Below are 23,898 nucleotides of genomic sequence, written 5' to 3' on the forward strand. Positions count from 1 at the left end.
TCTTTCAAGCATCCTTTATCTATCTATGTTAAATGTCAAAGCCATATATAGACCTTAGGCTTCAGCTCATCACCACCTATTTAGGGGAAAGGTCCTGAACATATGTAAGCCAAATTTGCTACCTGGGTGAAAGGTCCCAGACACAGATATGCTAACTTTCCTTAGCTCAACGTACAGGATACGGCCTGTACATCCCTTGTGTTACAGCCAAACTACTTTAATATAAACCTATAAACCTATTACAATAAAAGAAACAATTTAAACTATAAGAAAAGCAAGCAAGCTGTCTAGAACTATAGGCTATACTGTGCATATCCACCCTGCCCAAAATGCTGAGCATCTTCTGGTTCAATTCTAGGGAGACAGATTTCAGTGCCTGCCTCACCCAGCTGTACTTCATTCAATGCTTTTCAGGGTTGGATTCCGGGGTCTTCATGGCCATGGCTTTGATTTGCTGCATGGCCATCTGTGATCACATTAGATAGTGCACCACCCTGACAAACCCTGTACTGGCTATCATCGGCCTGGCCGTGGTGCTGTGTGGCAGCATGCTCATGCTGCCCTATCCCTTCCTGGCAAGGTGGTGGCCATATTGCAGAACCAACATCATCTCCAACTCGTTCTGCGAGCACGTGGCCGTACTGAAGCTGGCCTGCACCGACATCTGCATCATTACTCACTGTGGCCTGTTTGTGGCATTCTTTCTCACAAGTCTGGCAATGTATCCTATACCCTGACCCTCAGGGCCTTCTTCAGCTTCCCCATAAAGGATGCCCGGCTCAATACTTTTGGGACCTCACTTATCAATAGGTGGGATGTGAAATCCTCATTTCTGTGTTTGTTCTGTCACTGTAGTCCCCATTTCCCCATTGTTTGTCTGTATAATCTCTGTCTGGTTCTGTGATTGTTTCTGTCTGCTGTATAATTACTTTTGCTTGGTGTAAACTAATTAAGGTGGTGGGATATAATTGGTTACATAATCATGTTACAATATGTTAGGATTGGTTAGTTAAATTTCAGGAAAATGATTGGTTAAGGTATAGCTAAGCAGAACTCAAGTTTTACTATATAGTCTGCAGTCAATCAGGAAGTGTGTGGGTGGGGGAAATGGGGGTGGGGAAATTGGAATCATGTTTTGCTAAGGGGAAAAATGGGATCAGGGAATGGGGGTGGGGAAATTGGAATCATGTTTGGCTAAGGGGGGAAATGGGAACAGGGACAAAGGTAAGGCTCTGTGGTGTCAGAGCTGGGAAGGGGGACACTAAGGAAGGAAACTGGAATCATGCTTTCTGGAAGTTTACCCCAATAAACATCAAATTGTTTGCACCTTTGGACTTCGGGTATTGTTGCTCTCTGTTCATGCGAGAAGGACCAGGGAAGTAAGTGGGTGAAGGAATAAGCCCCCTAACACATCCCATCACAATAGCCACCCCCCACCAGCTGGGCTCCCTCTGTTCCAGGGCTGGGATGGAAACTGCTGAAGCCTGACAAGGATCCTGCCTGTGGATAGGATTCTCTCCCTTTTAATGAACCAATGCCTTCCTCTGCCCTGCAGTAACCAGACACTGCCCTATGCCATAAAGCAACTGAGCCTTGGGTTTCCTCCCAGACAGCCAAATGAAATATGGTGAGGATTACTGAAAATCGTGTTCATCATAAAAAAAAAAATGTTCTACCAATCGATCAGACCCATTACCACCGCCCCCACCCCTCCCGTCAATGAATATTTCAGATCATACCCAATTACATGCTTACAGCCAATTCTTATGAACTAATCTAAGTTTTATTAAAAAAGAAAGAGTATTGGTTAAAAGATCATTATACATTTAAACATGAATGGAGTTCTTATGTCAGGTTCATGGCAGAGATGGTGAGCTTTAGAGTTGCAAATAGTCCTTTCAGAATTTATCCAGGCGTTGAACTCAAATGTCCAGTATCAGGGTGATCCAGAATGGAACTGGAGACCTCAAAATGTGGTTTGAGCTTCCCCTGATGAAGCTTAAGCAGATTTGAGACAACAGGATCAGGGATCAAGCACTGGCAGGCTATGAAATTGAAGAATAGTTGCTTTGAAATAGAATTACCTGTTTCATATGTATACACAGGGAACTAGTTCAATTCATCAGCATAAGGTAATTATCCATTAAGTGGTTTACTACAAACCACAAAGAGAAGTATAGACAATGAAATGATTACACCCAATTTTCATTTAAATATTAATATTTCATTTTGGTCTTTGAATCAACTGGTATAGCAACAGACATGGTTAATATCTAACAAGATATAAGTAAACACAATTATTATTACCTCTAATTTGCGAACAATACAGGTTTGCATTTCAAAGCTCTAGTCAATTTACCATGGCTATATTAGATACTCATAAGGAATAGCCCTGATTAACATTTATATACTTTTCAAATATATCTTTTAAGGTTGAGTTTGGATCAGTTAGTGTGCTAGTTGCATAACCCATTCTGACCCTGTGTCACATCTACTAACTCACCTTTCAAACTATGAACCATCTGTAGCCTTATGTCTTTGGACTTTTCCTGTATTCTTTGCTCATGCATCTTGTGCTAAGAGGCAGGAGGCCAGGATGTAGGCATCTGTTTATAAATAGGTTGGTCATTAATGACTCTAAGCACCTAATGAGATCTCACCCAGACAGAAGAATGGAATAACTGCAGTCTACATAAAACCAGTTTGCTCCAGCATCTCTGAAGAGAGGTGGGAAGGAATGGAACCTCTCCAGAAATGGGTACTGAGAGAGGGGTTTTTGGTCCAGCCCTTTACAAACACAGACTGGATGAGTCAGAAGAAGCTGGGGCACCAGCGTGGCTGAGGAGACTCTTTGGTTTCAGGGCTATGGCTGCAGCACAGAATCATAGAACCATAGAATCACAGAATATCAGGATTGGAAGGGACCTCAGGAGGTCATCTAGCACAACTCCCTGCTCAAAGCGGGACCAATCCCCAATTAAATCATCCCAGACAGGGCTTTGTCAAGCCTGACCTTAAAAACTTCTAAGGAAGGAGATTCCACCACCGTCCTAGGTAACGCATTCCAGTGCTTCACCACCCTCCTAGTGAAAAAGTTTTTCCTAATATCCAACCTAAACTCCCCCACTGCAACTTGAGACCATTACTCCTTGTTCTGTCATCAGCTACCACTGAGAACAGTCTAGATCCATCCTCTTTGGAACCCCCTTTCAGGTAGTTGAAAGCAGCTATCAAATCCCTCCTCATTCTTCTCTTCCACAGACTAAACAATCCCAGTTCCCTCAGCCTCTCCTCATAACTCATGTGTTCCAGACCCCTAATAATTTTTGTTGCCCTTCGCTGGATGCTTTCCAATTTTTCCAAATCCTTCTTGGAGTGTGGGGCCCAAAACTGGACACAGTACTCCAGATGAGGCCTCACCAATGTCGAATAGAGGGGAACAATCACGTCCCTCGATCTGCTGGCAATGCCCCTACATATACATCCCAAAATGCCACTGGCCTTCTTGGCAACAAGGGCACAAGGGCACACTGTTGACTCATGTCATAAATATAAAGGGAAGGGTAATAACCTTTAAAATCCCTCCTGGCCAGAGGAAAAATCCTCTCACCTGTAAAGGGTTAAGAAGCTAAAGGTAACCTCGCTGGCACCTGACCAAAATGACCAATGAGGAGACAAGATACTTTCAAAAGCTGGGAGGAGGGAGAAAAACAAAGGGTCTGTGTCTGTCTGTATGATGCTTTTGCTGGGGACAGAACAGGAATGGAGTTTTAGAACTTAGTAAATAATCTAGCTAGGTATGTGTTAGATTATGATTTCTTTAAATGGCTGAGAAAATAGCTGTGCTGAATAGAATGACTATTCCTGTCTGTGTTTCTTTTTTTGTAACTTAGGGTTTTGCCTAGAGGGATTCTCTATGTTTTGAATCTAATTACCCTGTAAGGTATCTACCATCCTGATTTTACAGAGGTGATTCCTTTTTACTTCTATTAAAAGTCTTCTTGTAAGAAAACTGAATGCTTTTTCCTTGTTCTAAGATCCAAGGGTTTGGGTCTGTGGTCACCTATGGAAATTGGTGAGGATTTTTACCAAACCTTCCCCAGAAAATGGAGTACAAGGGTTGGGAGGATTTTGGGGGGAAAGACATTTCCAAACAACATTTTCTCAGGAACGCAGATAAAGTTTGGTGGTGGCAGTGGAAGTCCAAGGGCAAAGGGTAAAATAGTTTGTACCTTGGGGAAGTTTTAACCTAAGCTGGTAAAAGTAAGCTTAGGAGGTTTTTATGCAGGTCCCCACATCTGTACCCTAGAGTTCAGAGTGGGGAAGGAACCTTGACAGCTCATATCCAGCTTCTAGTTCACTGTAACCCTAGGTCCTTTTCTGCAGAACTGCTGCCAAACTATTCGGTTCCTAGTCTGTAGTGGTGCATGGGATTCTTCCATCCTAAGTGCAGGACTCTGCACTTGTCCTTGTTGAACCTCACCAGATTTCTTTTGGCCCAATCCTCTAATTTGTCTAGGTCCCTCTGTATCCGATCCCTACCCTCCAGCGTACCTACCTCTCCTCCCAGAAATCACAGAAATATTTTTATTGTTCGGGCCCCACTCCAATTCTGCAATCTTTTTTAATAAATGCGACTAAGATCTGGTTATAATGGCAAAATTCCAAATGTGTTCCCTTAAATAATAAAACCCTCTTAACATTACCTTCAATGCATATGAATCCTCTGGTCTGGGTAAATTTAGCAATGATTTCACTTCTTGTTGATCTACTTAAATTCCTTGTTCTCCTATGAGCACTTTTGGCACCATAGAGACTAACAAATTTATTTGAGCATAAGCTTTTGTGAGCTACAGCTCATTTCATTGGATGCATGCACTGGAAAACACAGTGGGGAAATTTTATATACACACAGAACAGGAAACAATGGGTGTTACCATGCACACTGTAATGAGAGTGATCAGGTAAGGTAAGCTATTACCCGGGCGGGGAGATGACCACTTGCAGTGATAATCAAGATGTAAACCTTCAAATCAGTGGCACTGCTATGGGTACCCGCATGGCCCCACAGTATGCCAAGATTTTTATGGCTGACTTAGAACAACGCTCCCTCAGCTCTCATCCCCTAACGCCCCTATTCTACTTGAGCTACATTGATTAAATCTTCATCATCTGGACCCATGGAAAAGAAGCCCTTGAGGAAATCCACCATGATTTCAACAATTTCCATCCCAACATCAACCTCAGCCTGGACCAGTCCACACAAGAGATCTACTTCCTGCACACTACAGTGCTAATAAGCAATGGTCACATAAACACCACCCTATACCGGAAACCTACTGACCGCTATGCCTACCTACATGCCTCCAGCTTTCACTGTTAAGGAAAAGTTAGCACATGTGACTCCATTTTGGTTTGGGGCCCACCATTGTTTAAATGCCAGCACATCATACACCAGGAGGAGTAATCCTTAGATATTGAATCCCTGTGAAAATCCTCCTCCTTGTCTCCAGCCTGCCTTGACTCCGAGTATCTGGTTTTTGTCAGTCTCTAACTCCCTGTCTCTTGGCCTTGATGTGAGGCCTCCCATCCTGATAATAAAAGTTACTGATGCATGGCTTTAGGACCATGCTGTTTAATTAAAATACTGGTATAGCACGAGGAATGCACCAAGCAGGGATAGGTGGTAGATAAGACAAGGGTTTGTTTATTGGATAAGGTTTCCGATGCACGAGGACAACATGCTTTGCTAAAAGGTATATAATGTTTGTATAATCTGCATTCAGGGGCCCCTCCTGGCTAGCAGGGGGGCACCACGCTCGAGCGTAATAAACTTAGTGTCTTTTGGGAACTCTGCAGTTGTGGACTTTGTTTCTGTGCCTCAGCCTAGATTCGAACTGTGCGTGACCTATCAGGTATAATTCGCAGCACTGGTGTGCGTGTCCTACCAGGTGTAATTCGTAGCACTTGTGTGCGTGTCCTACCAGGTATAATTCGCAGCAGTTGTGTGCGTGTCCTACAAGGTGTAATTTATAACATCATCCAGACCACACCACACGGTCCATTGTCTGCAGCCAAGCTCTATGATACAACCGCATTTGCTCCAACCCCTCAGACAGAGACGAACACCTACAAGATCTCTATCAAGTGTTCTTACGACTTCAATACCCACCTGCTGAAGTGAAGAAACAGATTGACAGAGCCAGAAAAGTTCCCAGAAGTCACCTACTACAGGACAGGCCCAACAAAGATAATGATAGAACGCCACGAGCTGTCACCTTCAGCCCCCAACTAAAACCTCTCCAATGCATCATCAAGGATCTACAACCTATCCTGAAGGACGACCCATCACTCTCACAGATTTTGGGAGAGAGGCCAGTCCTTGCTTACAGACAGCCCCCCAGCCTGAAGCAAATACTCAACAGCAACCACATACCACACAACAGAACCACTAACCCAGGAACCTATCCTTGCCACAAAGCCCGTTGCCAACTGTGTCCACATATCTATTCAGGGGACACCATCACAGGGCCTAATCACATCAGCCACACAGTCAGAGGCTTGTTCACCTGCACATCTATCAATGTGATATATGCCATCATGTGCGAGCAATGCCCCTCTGCCATGTACATTGGCCAAACTGGACAGTCTCTACGTAAAAGAATAAATGGACACAAATCAGATGTCAAGAATTATAACATTCAAAAACCAGTCGGAGAACACTTTAATCTCTGTGGTCACTCGATTACAGATTAAAAAGTTGCAATTCTTCAACAACAAAACTTCAAAAACAGACTCCAACGAGAGACTGCTTAATTGGAATTAATTTTCAAACTGGAGACCATTACATTAGGCTTGAATAAAGACTCGGAGTGGATGTGTCATTACACAAAGTAAAACTATTTCCCCATGTTTATTCCCCCACCCCTACTGTTCCTCACACATTCTTGTCAACTGCTGGAAATGGCCAACATTGATTATCACTACAAAAGGTTTTTTTTCTCTCCTGCTGGTAATAGATCACCTTACCTGATCACTCTTGTTACAGTCTGTATGGTAATACCCATTGTTTCACGTTCTCTGTGTATATAAAATCTCCCCACGGTATTTTCCACTGCTTGGATCAGATGAAGTGAGCTGTAGCTCATGAAAGCTTATGCTCAAACAAATTTGTTAGTCTCTAAGGTGCCACAAGTCCTCCTGTTCTTTTTGCAGATACAGACTGACACAGCTGCTACACTGAAACCTGTTCTCCTTGTGTCACCTACAAATAATTTGCTCTCTTTTGCACTAATTGGTCTTTCTTTCTATTAACCTTGAATCCTGTTTCCTGGATAAGTCTCAACACACATTTACTCCGCTCAGTCAGCTCCTCTTCAGAGTCCCCACAAACTAAACTGTCATCTAGATATGAGGTGACATTCTCGCAATCCTCTTTGGATAATTGATTCAGCATTTGCACCACATGTTCGTGCACGGTAGCCAGAGCACAATGCAGGCCCTGGGAAATTCTTTTGAATAAGAACTATTGTCCTTTAAAGGTGAACATCAAGCAGGCCCAAGTATCAGGATGCAATGGGACGGCAAAAAAGCAATTTTCCAGGTCTATGACAGAGAACCATTTGGTGACATGGCTAGGGTAGCTTTACAGATTTGTCTAAAATCCACTGTCAATCTCCAATCTCCTGAGACTTTTAATATGGGCAAGCTGAGCTACTGTGTGCAGAATCCCCCTTTTCAATCACTCCCTGTTGTTCCAATGACTCAATTATTTTCTCAGTTCCTGCCTCTGCTTTCCAAGGATATTTATACTGTCTCTGTGGTGGCACTTCATCCCCCAAAATTTTAACACATGCTTCAATTTTACCACACTCTTCTTTATTCTTAGTCCATACCTCAGGGAACCCACACATCTTGTTGATTCAGTATAATCTCCTCCACTGCTTCTGCAGTACCAATTCTTCGAATCTTCCCTGCTGTCGGAGAACCTTCTGTCCAGCCAGGCACACACCCAGAACTCCATTAGTTAAATCCAAAACCAACTGATTCCTCTTCAGAAAGGAGTCCCTAACATTATTGGCTCAGTCAGTTGACTTATCTGAAACATTTGTTCTTTACAACAAAAATCCCCTGTTCTCTCCCACAGAAACTGGGATGCCCGACCCTCCTACTGCTCAGTTCTGAATACAGGCCTGAGCCTGCCTTTTTCCTTCCCCGCCCTGACTGAGGAACTGGGGCTCATAAATGACTGTCTGCTGCTTGACCCTCAATACAGACCCAACGATAGACTCTTTGCTGCCCTGCCCTGATGGAGGGCTTGGACTCGTAACTGTTTGCTCCTGAAGGCAGTCTTGTCATGTGCTCAGTTCTGATGGAGAGACCATGGGGACAGCAGGGAAGCACAAGGACTCCTTTGTTCTGTCTGTGATTCCATGTGTGTCCTTGGCCAAGTCACATCTCCCTGTACCTCAGTTTTGCTACATGTAAAATGGGGATATGTTCATTGTGACTTTCCCTTGCTAGATGCTTTGAAGATCCTTCTATGAAAGATGCAACAAGGTATGATCATAGAATCATAGAATATCAGGGTTGGAAGGGACCTCAGGAGGTCATCTAGTCCAACCCCCTGCTCAAAGCAGGACCAATGATGATAGCTACTGATGAGAATTACTGATCTCTGATCTCCTTGTGACAGCCCCATCTGCCGAAGGAAACTGCTTGTGTCTCCCTTCACTCATCTCTCTCCAGATCTTTTTTCCGACTACCTATTCAGCCATCCTCAGCATTTACAGAGTTACAGACCCGATGGAGATCAAGTCATTATCCCTAATTTTCTTACTAATCAACTATAATTTTTAAATATACACAAATACACAGAGTAGCCAATTACTCTCTGACTCAGCACAGAACCCAAGAGTTCTCATCTCCCTTTGGGAAGGTCCCTTAATTACTGTTTACTCCGAAAACTGTATAAATAGCACAGAAGTGCAGACAGGCTTGTCTCCACCCTCTTTGCACTCAGATGCTCTTTTCTCCAATAAAGGCTGAGTGAACCCAACTGGGATTGCACAGAGCTCCATTATAAACGGTGCACAGCTCTGTGTTGTCTGTCGGTGCGGGATGCTGCTGCTGCTGCTCGGGTGAGTGGGGTGTGGGTCACGGTGACCTGAGGGGGATTCCCAGGGAAGACATTTCTCTCTCAGAATTCACAGGTACCCAGCAATTCGTGCTTGAGAAACCCTGTGCAACTTGGGTGTGATGGAAAAGAGAATAGGTCTGTTATCCTTTCTGCTCTGCACAGACATTAAACATCCCAGGGCCTTGCCACAGGAGATGAGTTTCCTCCCATATCATGGGCCAAAATGTCCCTGTATGATGTGCCCCTGAAGCTGATGGGCTCCAGCCCCAAGGTGGCTGCATTTCAGGGGCCCAGTGGATCCTCAGGATTAAAGGTATTAGTAGATGTACAATACAAAGGCCAAATTCTGATGCTGTGGCCCATACCTTGGCCAGTCCCCACTGAAGAAAAAAATCTCCTTGGAGAAAGAACAGAGTAAAGACCTCAGGAGGCAGCTGTGTGTTAATGCACAGAGACTCTTACCTCCTCCTCTTAAATTTCAGAGGTCTGGCTGTTAACAGGGTGGCTGTTACCTGACTTTTATATATTGGAAAACATGGAGGTCCTCGGGCAACTAACTAGAATAATTATAAATAATGTCAATGTAGAGAAGACATCTTCTCTCCTAGCTTTATTCCAGAAGTTGCCTGATCTGTTCTGTCTGAACTTTTTTTAAAAAAAAGGTTAAGCCAGAAGCAGATGCCCACCATGATACATTTCAGGCCAAACAGTTAATGTTCGGCAAACTTATAAGCAACTGAATATGAGGATCTCTGATTCCACGTGTCAGACACCCTACACTCAAGGCGGTGCCACCAGCACCACCTACAATGCCCAATCCATTTGTGAAACCCATTCAGCGACACTGAAACGGTCACTGTAATTCAATGTTCCCTTATACTTGTGTTAGGAGACACAGTAAATATACATTCCTGATATATTTTATTTATGGATAGATTCATAGTGTTTAAAGATGGAAGGGACCATCTGATCATCCATTCTGACCTCCTGAATAACACAGGTCATTAAATTTCACCCAGTTACCCATTTACTGAGATCCACAATTTGGGTTTGACAAAGGCCCTGTCTACACTAGAATTTCATATCATAGAATCATAGAGCCAAATGGTGAGAAGGGATCGCAAGGGTCGTGTAGTCTAACCCTCTGCTAAAATTCAGGATTTGTTGCATGTAAACCATTCAGGACAGATGGCTATCCTGCCTCCTTTGGAAAACCTACAGAGAAGGAGCTTCTACAACCTCCCAAGGCATGTATTCTGGTGTCCTACTGTTCTCAGAGTTAGGAAGTTCCTCCTGATATTTAATCTAATTCTGCTGTGCTGTAGTTTGAACGCATTGCCCTCTGCAGGAAGAGAGAACAACTTTTCTCCTTCTTTTTTATGGCAGCCTTTCTGGTATTACATAAGAAGATAAGAACATAAGAATGGCCATACGGGGTGAGAGCAAAGGTCCATCTAGCCCAGTATTCTGTCTTCTGACAGTGATCACTGCCAGATGTCCCAGAGGGAATGAACCGAACAGGGAATCATCAAGTGATCCATACCCTGTCGCCCATTCTCAGCTTCTGGAAAACGGAGGCTAGGGACACCATCATGGGTAATAGCCATTGATGGACCTATTTGAAGACTGCTATCATATCCATCCTTAACCTCCTATATTCCAAAATAAAACATACCAAGTTCCTTCAGCCTTTGCTTGTATGCCTTACATTCCGTCCCTTGGATCATCTTTGTCTTTGTCACTCGCCTTTGGACCTTTTCCAGTTTCTCTACATCCTTCTTGTACATTGGTGACCAAAATTGGACACAGTATCCAGCTCAGGCCTCCAGTTGAGATCTAACCAGTGCCAAGTTGAGTTGTACTATCACCCACAATGACTTGCATGCTACGCCTCCACTAATGCAACCTAATATTGTATTTTCTTTTTTTGCAATAGTAAAAAAGTCCACACCCATAAAAGATACAGTTATATCAGCCTAACCCCAGTGTAGACAGCATAAGGTTGATGGAAGAATTCTTCCATTGATCTAGCTACCACCTCTCAGGGAGATGAATTACCTGCACTGACGAGAGAACCCCTTCTGTCAGTGTAAGTAGTGTCTACACTGAAGTGCTTCAGCAGCCCCACTGTAGCAGTTTAAGTGTAGACAAGCCCTCAAGCAGATCTTCCTGAAAAGCATCAAACCTGGACCTGCAGACATGTGGAGTTGGAGAATCCACCATTTCCTTTTGCAGCATGTTCCAATGGTTAACCACCATTAGTGCTAATTATTTGGCCTTTATTTCCAACTGGAATTTGTCTGGCTTCAGCTTCCAGCCATTAGACCTTGATCTGTATTTTCTCCTAAATTTCAGAGCCTGTTATTACCAACCGCTTTCTCCCCATGAAAATCTCCACTTGTCTTTTTGATAAGATAAATAGATGAAGCTCTTTATGTCTCTCACTGTCTGACATTTTCTCCAAACTTCAATCTTTTTTGTGGCTCCTTTCTGAACCCTCTCCAATTTCTCAACATCCTTTTTGAAGTGTGGATCCCAGGACTGGACACAGACGGTTTCACCAATGCCATGTGCAGAAGTATAATCCTTCCCCTTCTCCAACTCACCACTCCCCTGTTTATGCATCTAAGGGTCGCATCATTCCCTTTGGCCACGGTATCACACTGGGAACACACGATGAGGTGGTTGTCCACAATAACCCGTACATCCTTTTCTGGGTCACATCTTTCAATAACATAGTACCCCAGTCTTTGGGTCGGGCCTCCGTACCTTGTTCCAAGAGGATAACTTTGCATTTGACTTTGTTAGAACCTTCCACTCACATTTTGAGTAAACAGGTGAATGGGAAACTCCCCAGAGCATGGAAACTCTAGCTTGGCTTTGTTTGCATTAAGGCTATGTCTAGACTGGCTGAGATTTTCTGCTGAAAGTTTAGTAGAATGTTCATGAAGTTCTGGATGGCTTTGCAGAAATGGGTTTCCCCAATTGCGAAGGTGCATTAGAGGTTACACATAATCCAGTTTTGGCACTGGGCCAACTTCTGATTCATTTTTCTCTGTGGTGTTGCAGGAACTCATGGATCATTGACACACACATTTTCTTGGGAAATGGAGGTACCAGGAGAGGGCTGAATTTTGGAGCTGAGCGTAAGTCCAGCTGTCATTTGAAAAGCTGTCTGCAGGGGTGGAGCGTAGGGGACAGCGTGAAATCCCAGAAATGGGAAATGGATGTGCGGGTACAGTCTGGGGAGGGCATGGGAAAGAGCTCTGAATGTACTGAAGGGGAAGGCAGACATGGGCCTGCTCAGTCTGGAGGGTTACGAGGGACTGCAGCATGTCGGTTTGCTGCTCCAAAACTTTTATCCACTTCTCCATTGCATCCCTAGTGTATGCTTCGTTTTCTATCATTTTCTTCTTGTCGCTTTCCCTCCACTGCCTGCATTCTGTCCTGTCTGCATCAGAGTAATGCAGCACCTCCCGGAACAAATCTCTCTTGCTCCAACTTGAGCACATTCTTATCCGACAGACATGCTCGGCCGGAGTGGAGGGGGCTGCTTCCTTTCAGGGACATATCTGGTGAATCACAAGTAACAATAAACAGAAGGATTATTGTTAAGTACATGTACCGTATTGAAATGCTACATTAAAATACACCGCTGGTAACACACCAATCACTTTTTGGTTGACCCTTCACAAGCACACATGCCGGTGAACAGTGCAACCATACAGACTAGCACGGCTGCTACTCTGAAAACTGCAACCATGGTGAGTGTACCCTGGGTTGGGGGATATTGTGCGGAGGAGAAAAGCAATAGGAAAGGGGTCGCGGGAAACTCATGGCAGACAGTAATCCACAGTTTCCCCACCCTTTTACACAGGCAGTGGTCATTATGGCAGATACGTCTCGAGTGAGGGTAAGCAAGGAGGCATCTACTACATGCTCGTAGCTTCTGCTCCAGTCTTTATACCGCTCGCCTGTGTGCCTCTTTGGTACTTGCCCAAGCAATTGCAGAATGGGGCGGGAAAGTGTCCCTCAATGGGGGAAGGAACAAAGCAGATCTACCAAGGAATCTCTCACAGAGAACTGCAGAGTTCCTGCAGAAAAGTTTTCTAGAGATCTCTGTGGAGAATTCCAGTGAAATTTTGGTGTGCATCAATACAATGTTCCACGTAGTGCTTAGCTGCATGGAGAAATGCCTAGAACACAGAAACACAGCCTGCTTTGTGCATTTCTCTTCCCTCAACCCATCTCTGCACTTCACTAAGCAAAACCACTTACTAGAGGTCTCCTCTCCTGCTTCTGGCTTGACTTACTGTGACTGCCGAGACGGGTTGGACACCTCCAGAGTGGAGAACAGCTCCTGACTGGACAGAGCACCAGGCGACCTTGGCATGGCCTCCACATCTCCTTCTGCCTCCACCTCTTTATCAATGACTTCCTCCTCTGGGTTAGCTTCAGTTTCTGTCAGCTGCAGCCCGCGGCAGTATCCACATGGGTCTTGGCCATTGTTATGGGGTCACCACCGAGGATAGCATTCAAGTGCTTATAAAAATGGCAAGTCTCGGGATCAGCATCAGAGGGACCATTTGCCTCCCCTGCCTTCTGGCCCATGTGCCTCAGCTCCTTCCCCTTTGCTGTGCACCGCAGTGTGTCCTGATCACAGCTCTTTTTCCACAAGCTGCATGAAATCTGCCCATAGGTATCAAACTTCCTGCAGCTGGAGTGCAGCTGGCACTGCACAACCTCCTCTCCCAAAATACTTAGGAGATCCAGCAGCTCTGCAGTGGTCCAAGTGGGAGAGCGATTCCTGGGTGGAGCAGCCATGGCCACCTGGGAAAACATGATGTAAACTCTCCATGCCGAAGAAACAGGAAGGGGAATTTCTAAATTCCTGGGCCTTTAAAGGAGGAGTTCAAACTTCTGACAAGAGTGGTCAGGATGGGCATTGTGGGACACCTTCCAAAGGCCTATTGCTTTGAAAAAATCAATTGCAAGTGTCTACACTGGCACGTCACTGACAAAACTTTTGTGTAAAAAGCCTTACAACTCTTCTCAAGGTAGTTGTATTGTGTCACTGAAACTGCCAACTTCCGCCATCAAAAGTGGCTTTGCAGAGTGTCCTCCTCCACTGTTGCTGCCTTTTGGTGAAAAAACTTGGCAGTGTAGAAAAGGCCCAAGGAACAAGGATTGATAACCAGTATCCACACTCATGTTTCCGACTGGTGTCTATTAAGGTTTCCCACACCATGATGTGTGGGAATTATTGTAGCACAGTGCACCATAAAATATGCAATTGGCATTAGTGGGGTTATTTCTTCATAATTCTTATCTCTGAATAAGGAAAATGTCATTTTTCAATGTGTGAAGATCAACCAATTTGCTTCATCCATCAGAATATCCCCCAGTAGTGCATGTAGTGTCTCATATTAACACTGTCTCTCCATCCAGGCATTTGTACTGAGACCATCACCCTAGGCCTGGACATATACAGGAAGCTGGGGGAACATACGGTATATGCAGAAGAGATCGCTCTGCCTTCTCCCCTACTCCATGCCAGATTCCAACACAACTGACTTCACCAACCCCTCCACCTTCCTCCTGCTGGGCATTCCTGGCCTGGAGGCGGCTCACGTCTGGATCTCCATCCCCTTCTGTGCCATGTATGCCATAGCCATCTTGGGCAACTTCACCATTCTATTCATTGTGAAAAGCGAGCCGAGCCTGCATGGACCCATGTACTATTTCCTCTGCATGCTAGCTGTCACCGACCTGGTCCTGTCTACGTCCATCCTTCCCAAAACCCTGAGCATCTTCTGGTTCAATTCGGGGGAAATAGATTTCAATGCCTGCCTCACCCAGCTGTACTTCATTTACTGCTTCTCATGGATGGAGTCTGGGATCTTTGTGGCCATGGCTTTCGATCGCTACGTGGCCATCTGCAATCCCCTGAGATATTCCACTATCCTGACAAACCCCGTGGTGGCCAAGATGGGCCTGGCCGTGGTGCTGCGTGGTGGCATGCTCATACTGCCCTATCCCTTACTGGCGAGGCAGTGGCCATATTGCAAAACCAACATCATCCCCCACTCGTACTGTGAGCACATAGCCGTGGTGAAATTGGCCTGCGCAGACATCCGCATCAGCAGTTACTACAGCCTCTCTGTGGGATTCTTTTTTTTGGTCTGTATGTCTTTTTTATCATCATGTCCTCTATCCAGACCCTCAGGGCTATCTTAAGCCTCCCCACAAAGGACGCCCGGCTCAAGACTTTTGGGACTTGCGGCTCGCACCTCTGTGTCATCTTAGCCTTTTACATCCCAACTCTCTTCTCCGCCCTCATGCACCGGTTTGGACACAATGTGCCCCTTCATTTACACATTCTCATTGCCAACATGTACCTCCTTGTGCCCCCCCATGCTAAACCCCATCATCTACGGGGTGAGGACTAAACAGATCCGGGACAGGCTGCTCCGGCTCATTACTCATAAAGGGGCCTAAAGTTTTCTCCTGGTGCTCTGGCTCTCTCACTAAGGAACGAGCAGAGCTGGCTGCTCACATGGTGCTGGGCCCTCTTCCCAGAATCACTGACTGCACAGTCAAAGTGACATTAATCCTTTCCTGGCCTTATTGTGCTGTTTCAGTGGGACAAACTGGGGCATCCGTCTACAAAGAACTCATTAACTCATGGGCTTTCCTCCTATCTAATTTTAAGTAACAGGACCCCGGTGGCCCTGCCCACTTCTTTCACCAAGGTCCCGCCCCTGTTGCTCACTCCTCTCCTCCCCTTTGCATATCATTCACTGGATCATTACCGCCTCTCACCCACCTTGATGCATGTGCACTTCCAGGGGCTTGTTAGGCTCTTGAAATCTTATGTTTTTAACAGATAACTTAGCAATTAGCTGACAGGAATACAGTATCGCATTCCTATATTCAAGTAATACAATTAAATTAATAATCCACTCACTCAGGTCTCATACTAAGATGTTCTGACATCTTTTGGCACTGGTTCGGTTTAAACATTTCATGTATCTCCTTACTTTGTTACTAACTCTGCAGAGAGAGATAGAGACCCCATCAGGCCTTCTGGGAGGGGAGTGGGGTCTGGGAGGGAAGTGGGGTACAGTGGGTTAAGGCAGGGGGGCAGACACATCTGGGGTCCATATAACATCAGATTGGCCATACTGGGTAAGATGAATGGTCTATCTAGGCCTGTATCCTAGCTCACACCAGCGCCCAATACCAGGTGCTTCAGAGGGAATGAACAGAACTGGAAAATTCTGAGTGATCCATCCCCTATTGTCTCCGCTTCTGGCAAACAGAGGCCAGGGGCACACAGAACATGGCCTTGGCTTCCTGGCTAATAACTATTGATGGACCTATCTTTCATTCAGTTCTCTAGTTCTTATTGGAACCCTGTTATAGTTTTGACCTTCACAACATCTCCTGGAAAAGAGTTCCACAGGTCAACTGTGAAGAAATACTTCCTTTGTTTGCTTTAAATCTGCTGCCTATTAATTCATTTGGCTGACCCCTAGTTCTTTTGTTAGTTGAAGGAATAAATAACACTTCCTGATTGAACTTTTCCAAACCACTCATGGTTTTATTTACACTCTCATGTCCCCCCTTAGTCATCTCTTTTCAAAACCAAAAAGTCCCAGTCATTTTAATCTCTCCTCAGACGGAATATCAATTTGGGTCTATTGGCCAGCAGTTGCATAGACCTTTCTGATGCGGTGTCATAACTAATAACTCATGTTTGATGAGATGAATCATCTGTATCCTTATATCTTTTGGCTTTTCCTCTACTCTTTGCTCACACTGCTTGTGCTAGAGGTACTGAAGGGAAGCTGCACCCTGAGAGTGGGCCTGGAAACCCAGAGCCAGAGACAGGGCCTCAACATGGCTCCTAATCAGGAAATCATAAAAACACGCAGGGATCCAGCACGTGGAACCCAAACAAAGTCACCCGTTGGCTTCCAGCAGCTGGAGCTTGAGCAGGGTTGTGACAGCAAACCTTGAGCTGCTACAGGGATGCTCGGGGACTGCGAGTGGAAGGGGCATGGGGCTGGGCAGGGAGGTGTTCGAGAAAGAGGGCAAATAATATGAACTCACACTGAATAAAATGTTATACGGTGTGAGATGAATTTATCTGGGGTTCAGGCTCCCAGAAAGGCTGTATACTGAGTGCTGGGGCAAGTCCCTTTGAACAGAGAAGCCCCAGGGCTGAGTGAATCTCGGTACCTGTGTTCTGCAGCGGGGTGTGGACCTAACTCTGGGTCTGTGCTGGATGAGACCTGGAGGGCCTGGCTCAAGAAGAAGACAGAGGTGAGGGTGCCCATTCTGGCAGAGGGGTTATTCTCAGTGGTATCCCAGCACATCCAGTGACAGTCTCCAGATGCTCTCTGTGACCAAACCTGTCACAGTATTGACAAAAGAGTGCTCCTTGTTTACCCTCTCATCAATGATTCCCTCAAGGTCCTAGAGTGATGTTCTTTGACAGGGTTCATCTTTCCCCAGCTCTCTGAATGTATGTTTACTACATTTTTTTTTTGCTTTGCAAGCTGGCATATTACCTGACAAAGGTCGGTATTAGGACATACATGCAGAATAGAGCCAGCCAGTGAATTTCCACATCAATTGCCTGATGCTAAGAGAACGTGTTCCCAGAAGCCTCGAGCAAATTCAGACATGTCAAGCGATACCAACTTCAGGCTCACTGCATTCATTCATAACAACTCTAGTAATTCATAATAATTCAGCACCATACCAGCAGAAGCCATGCCCCTCAACTCTACTGGGCATGCTTCAAAAACAAGAGGATAAAAGGGAGCAGCTCAGCTTAATTTGGGGCTGATTGCCAGGGTGAAAGGACATAGGCCAGTGGCTCCAGCCAAGGCTCAAGCGAAGCTTGACACTGGGGGAATCGGAGACACATCAACCCAGGCAGATGCTAAGGCAATCACAGAGGCCTTGCAGAGTTGCCAGAAACAGCCCAAACTGGAGAGCACAGACCCACCCTGGACGCCCAGACAACGGCAGCAGGAACTGCAGCAGGAAGCAGCCCAGGGGGATTAGATAGTGGCTTAGTAAGAGAACTGGACTTTTGAGTCAGTGTGTTTCAGCCAGAACTCCCCCACTGACTCGCCGGCATACGCTCCAGCCACTACCAGGGCCCTGGGCTGGGGTCCAATGGAGAAGGAGGGCTGAGACTCCCCTACCCGGGCTGCCAACCCTGGTTTTTTTACATGGTGGCCCCCTTCCTGACTGACACCACTGTGCCACAAAGCCTTACCGCCCTTCTAATGGGGGCAAATTTACTGACTTTGGCCACTAAACCGTACTGCCCTGCTAAGAGGGGAAAATCTATAGACTTTGGTCACTAGTCCTTATAGCTGTGCTGACAGGGGAGAATTTACTGACTGTGGCCACTAGTCCTCATTTCCCTAGTGACTGCTTCCAATTTACTGATGGTAGCCACTGGGCCCTACAGCCCTACTTACAGGGGTGAATTTATAGACTGTAGCCATGGGGCCTTACTGCGTGTTGACCTGGGCAAATCTATTGCCTCTGGCCATTGGGACACGCTACCCAGGTATTAAGGGCAAACATGGTGACTTTAATCTATGGAGTCCGGCCATTGAGCTGCATTGCCCAGCTATGAAGGGTAAGTACAATGACTTTGACCATTAGGCCTTATTACCCAGCTAATAAGGATGAGTCTATTGACTCGGGCCTGTGGGCAAGACTCAGACATGGGTTACATATACCCCCAACCACTATATCCTGAGAGAGATGGGGCACACTCACCCCGTACTGGAGGGGGTGTTCCCCAACCCTGTCACATGTGGAGGTGAATGTGGGCAGCGGCCCAGGCCTGAGGAGAGGCCTAAACCCAGCAGATTAGAGGAGGGTATGGTTCTCCCCTCGATCGCCTTTGCGTGCTAATGGCCTGAAATTAGCGGATACCACCATGGATTTGGATAGTCTTGAAATGGCTCCGAGAAAGCCAGTAGCAGTAAGCTGCACAGCAAGAACAGCAATACAAACAGCCACAGGTGTCTGCCCATCAACAGGCCGTGATGCGGGAGTCGGCTACTCAGCAGCAGGTGCTCGTCCAACAAATAGCAGCATTCCACCAGCCAGCAGGGCTTTTGGTTAATTCTCTACAGGACCTCAACCCAGGATATTTACTGCCTGTCCTCCCACTAAGACTCATGAAGATGAGGCATGGAGATGTTCCCGAAGCCTTTCTTCTGACATTTGAATGGGTGGCCACTGCTGCCCGATAGCCAGTGGGATAGTGGGCCACGCTTCTAGCCCCTTACTTACATAAAGAGGGCCTTGGGAACACGACCTCCGCATTAGTCAGGGGCTAACATTCCTTCAGTCAATTAACGGTGTGTGTGACTCTCTGTGCCCCAAAGAAATATTGTGGCACCCCCCATATTTAAGATGGTGATTTGATTATGATGCATTTTTTACAAAGTATATTATGTAATATATCAATGGAACTGGTATGATTTGCTGAATATCATGACCCTATGTGTATGCATGTATCATTTTTGTACATAAAGTTATGAACATTTAGCTTATGTACCAGTATTTCAAATGTGATTTCTCCTGGGTAACACCCACAAGGTAATTTACATCCAGTCTAAGCTGCACATGGTGGATGAACTATTCAAGGTTATGGCCCATTAAGAAACAAAATAAGCCAAAGATGATCCCCATCTGATGGACGTTCCTGTGAACATTCTAGCCAGGATGTGAGTAACGTCCCCTGCTATGAATTATCAAAGAAGAGAAGGGCATGTGACCAGTTCACCTTGTGTCTGTACTTTTCCACTAACTGTGCTGAGGGCTTTTGCTTGGAAAAATGAGGTTCCCTTCACATGATAAAAGCTATGACAAGTGGAAGAGACGTCATTACTTGGTCTCACTCCCCCTACAAGTCAATACCCTTAAACACCAAAGGAACAAAGGACTGAACTGATTGTGCCTTCCCACAGCCTCACAATGTGAGAGGGGGGCACAGATTGACATACAAGAGGGCTCAGTGATTGATTGCACCCTGGGGAAGTCTGTCACACCCACCAATGACTAAATCCTTCTAGATCATTTCCCTCTTGTCATGCGCTCAATTAGCGACAGAGAGAATGTGGTTATGACAGGGAAGTCAGGACTCTTTGCTTCTGTCTGTCATTCTCTCAGTGACCTTGGCCAAGTCATGTGTCCCTTTGCCTCTGTTTTCCTATCTGCATATCGGGGATATGTTCATGGTGACTTTCCTTTCCGAAGAGTTCTGAAGATCCTTAAATGAAAGGTGCTGTACAACATGATGACAGTGACTGATGAAAATTACTGATCTCTGATCACTTAGCATAAGGCCCATGTGCCTGCAGATTTATGGGATATCAGACCCTATGGAAACATAGACTTTATCCCTCATTTTCTTACTAATCAACTCTAATTTTTAAGTGTACACAAATACACAGAGCAGATGTTTCCTCTCTGACTCAGCACAGAGCCCAAGAGTTCTCATCTCCCTTTGGGAAGGTCCCTTATCTACTGTTTACACAGAAGTGCAGACATGGAAACAGAGAGATTGGTCAGAGTGTCTCTGGTCTCTGGGCTGTTTACATTCAGATGCAACTTCTCCCCTAGAGGCTGAGCGAATCTCCCTGGGATTTCACAGAGCCATATTATAAACTGTGCAGATGCCTGTGTCTTCTCTTCTTGTCTGATGTTGCTGCAGATCCTGGGGTGAGAAAGGTGTGGGATACAGCTACCTGAGGGGGATTCCCAGGAAAGACACTTCCATCTCAGGATCCACAGGTACTGCATCTCTTGACGAGGAGCTCACCAGCTCGACAAACCTAATGTAATGTGTGTGTGGAGGGATGGAGTGTTAGTCTGTGGTCCTTTCTGCTGTGCACACCCAAGAAACATCTCAAAAACCTTGCTAAGGGTGATAAATTTCCTCCAGTACCACAGGACAAAATATCACTTTTTGCTGTGGCTCCCCAGCTGGTTGATGGCCTCTGCTCCAAGGCAGCTGAAGAGCGGATCCTTCAGGATGAAAGGTGTTAGTAGATGTATAAGACAAGGTGAAATTCTGAGGCCATGGGCCATAGTTTAGTCAGACCCCACTGAGACAAAACTGACCTTGGAGTAAGAACTGACTAAAGACCTCAGGAGCCCGCTATGTGTGAATGCAAAGACACTGTCAGCGCCTCCTCTTGCATCTCAGGGCCCTGGCTGTTGATGGGGGAGGGGGTCTGTTAGCTGACTTTTATCTGCTGGAAAGTGCTAGGGATCCTCATTGGAACAATGATAACAATTTTTCATCATGGACAAGATGTCTTCTAGAATGCCAGAACTTCTAGAATGTTAGAAGTCTAAATAATAAAATGGGTGAACTAGAGTGCCTCATATTAAAGGAAGATATTGATATAATAGGCAGCACAGAAGCTTGGTGGAAGGAGGATAATCATTGGGATACAGTAATTCCAGGGTACAAAATATATAAAAAGGAGAGAAGAGGCCGTGCTGGTCGGGAAGTGAGATTATATGTGAAGGAAAACATAGAATCAAATGTAGTAAAAACCAGCACATAGTAGACCGGTAGTATCACACTCCCGTGACTTGCTCTGTCAGTTAGCCAGTGTTTAGTCCATTTAAAGTATGCTTTACTTATATTGTAGAGTGTTCATTTTTTATCTGAAGGTTTTCCCATGAAATGAAATGCCTCAGATACCCTTGATCAACTAAACAAATACTCTCATTAAAGAATGAAATCGGGTTTGTTTGACAAAACCTGTTTACCAAAATCCATGTTGTTGATTGACATTAATTATATTCCTCGACATTTTTGTAATGAATCACATACCAGCTTCTCCATTGTTTCCTCACCTTATGAATTTTTTTAAAACTTTTCCTTTTTTTTAATAGTTTACTGTTAACAGAGAACGGCCAGGAATTTGCTTTGGTGTGTTGCTCTGCTGCTGCCTGCCTGTGTACTTTTGCATCCGAACGAGACGTGTGGCTGATCTATCCCTTAGCAACTGCCTCATTGCGTACATCTGGTTCTGAATCGGATGTGTGGTTGATCAGTTTCTAACTCTGGCGTTCGTAACTCTAAGTTTCGACCGTCAATGCTGTTTAACCTCCTCCTTGACAGCTAATGGACTGGAAAGTTTTTCATCAGCTCATGTGATATACTGCTTCTTTCCAACTGCAGAAGAAAAGTATTTCCCTTGAACACACCCACTTTTTCTGTACTATTAACAAGTTTCATTTCTACCTCTAGGAACGGGCATAAACCTTTTCTAGGAATTCTTTAATTCTTAAAATAATTAAAACCCACCTTTTTTATTACCCTGAGCCCGCCAAGCATGGATTTTTCCCTGATGTCTTTAATGTCCATTCTCATTTTTCATAACTTCCAAATTGTATTGCTCATATTATATTTTTCCTTTTCCCCTTTTGTTGCATATTTCTCTTTTCCCGCTAATGGCGGCCTTCACTTTCCACTGACCAGGGTTTTTCCCCAAAGTTCTCTGCTTTTTTGACTGTGGATTGTGGCTTTTAGGTATCTAATAATCTTTTCTTAAAGAACTCTCAATATTCATTCCCATTTTTCTATCTAAATATTTCCTTCCTATCAGTTTTGCTGTTACTTTGCCTCAGCTTTGGGGAATTTGCCTTTTTGAAGCACTAAATACTTACAGGTTTCAGAGTAGCAGCTGTGTTAGTCTCTATCTGGAAAAAAAATAGGAGTACTTGTGGCACCTTAGAGACTAACACATTTATTTCAGCATAAGCTTTGTGAGCCACAGCTCACGAAAGCTCATGCTCAAATAAATTTGTTAGTCACTAAGGTGCCACAAGTCCTCCTTTTCTTTTGTAAATACTTATGGTTATTACTTGTGGGGAACTGTTCTTGGTCAATTTGAATGTAATCAGTTCATTCTTCATTTTGTTCTCCTTTCTCATATGCCCCCTTCTTTGTCTCTTCTCTAAGCTCAACAGTCCCACACTGTTCATTCTGTCTGCATATGGCAGTCTCCGCCATTCTCATGGCCTGCCTTTGAAACCCCCTTTCTGTGTTCTATATCTTTTATAGGGACCGGGTGACCAAAACCAAGCACAGGTCCACAGCAGGTTATTCTGCATCCAATTCTTTAGGCTTCCAATCATTGTCTTTGTTTGGCCACTACTTCAAAAGAGGAGGTGTTTCCAATTAGCTGCTATCAATGACATCCAGATATTTTCCCTGATGTGTTCTAGCTGCGATGTTTCTGCCTGAAACATGTCTTAGCAAAAGTACAGATTTTTGCCACTCTGAGATTTTGAGCAAGCAGGTGAATGGGGAAGTCCCGACAGCATGGACTTACTAGCTTGGCATTCTTAGAAATAAAAAACAATGACAGATAACCGGTATCCACACACATGTTTGCTCTTGGTGCCTATTAATGTTTCCCACACCGTGGGATGTAGGAATTATTGACCCATGGAGCATCATCAAGTATGGAATGGCATTATTAGGGTCGGTTATTCAGAGTTAATTTATTTGAATAAAGAAAATGTCATTTACCAGTGTGTGAAAAGTGATCGATTTGATTCACCCGTGAGAACAGTCTCCGGTTGTGCATGTTTTGTCTCATAATGGCATTGTCTCTCCTTCCAGGCATTTCTCATGTGACCACCACCCTAGACTTTGCGCACATACAGCAAGTCGAGGCAATTTACAGTAG

At 45.0% G+C, this 23,898-nt stretch overlaps 1 pseudogene; it reads left to right on the forward strand.

Moving 5' to 3' along the window:
- The first annotated feature begins 14,653 nt into the window (after nucleotides 1-14,653).
- Nucleotides 14,654-15,637, forward strand: LOC140913072 (olfactory receptor 52M1-like; annotated as a pseudogene).
- Nucleotides 15,638-23,898: the final 8,261 nt, after the last annotated feature.

The sequence above is a fragment of the Lepidochelys kempii genome, chromosome 1, assembly GCF_965140265.1.
Source record: "Lepidochelys kempii isolate rLepKem1 chromosome 1, rLepKem1.hap2, whole genome shotgun sequence".
Taxonomy (NCBI): domain Eukaryota; kingdom Metazoa; phylum Chordata; order Testudines; family Cheloniidae; genus Lepidochelys; species Lepidochelys kempii.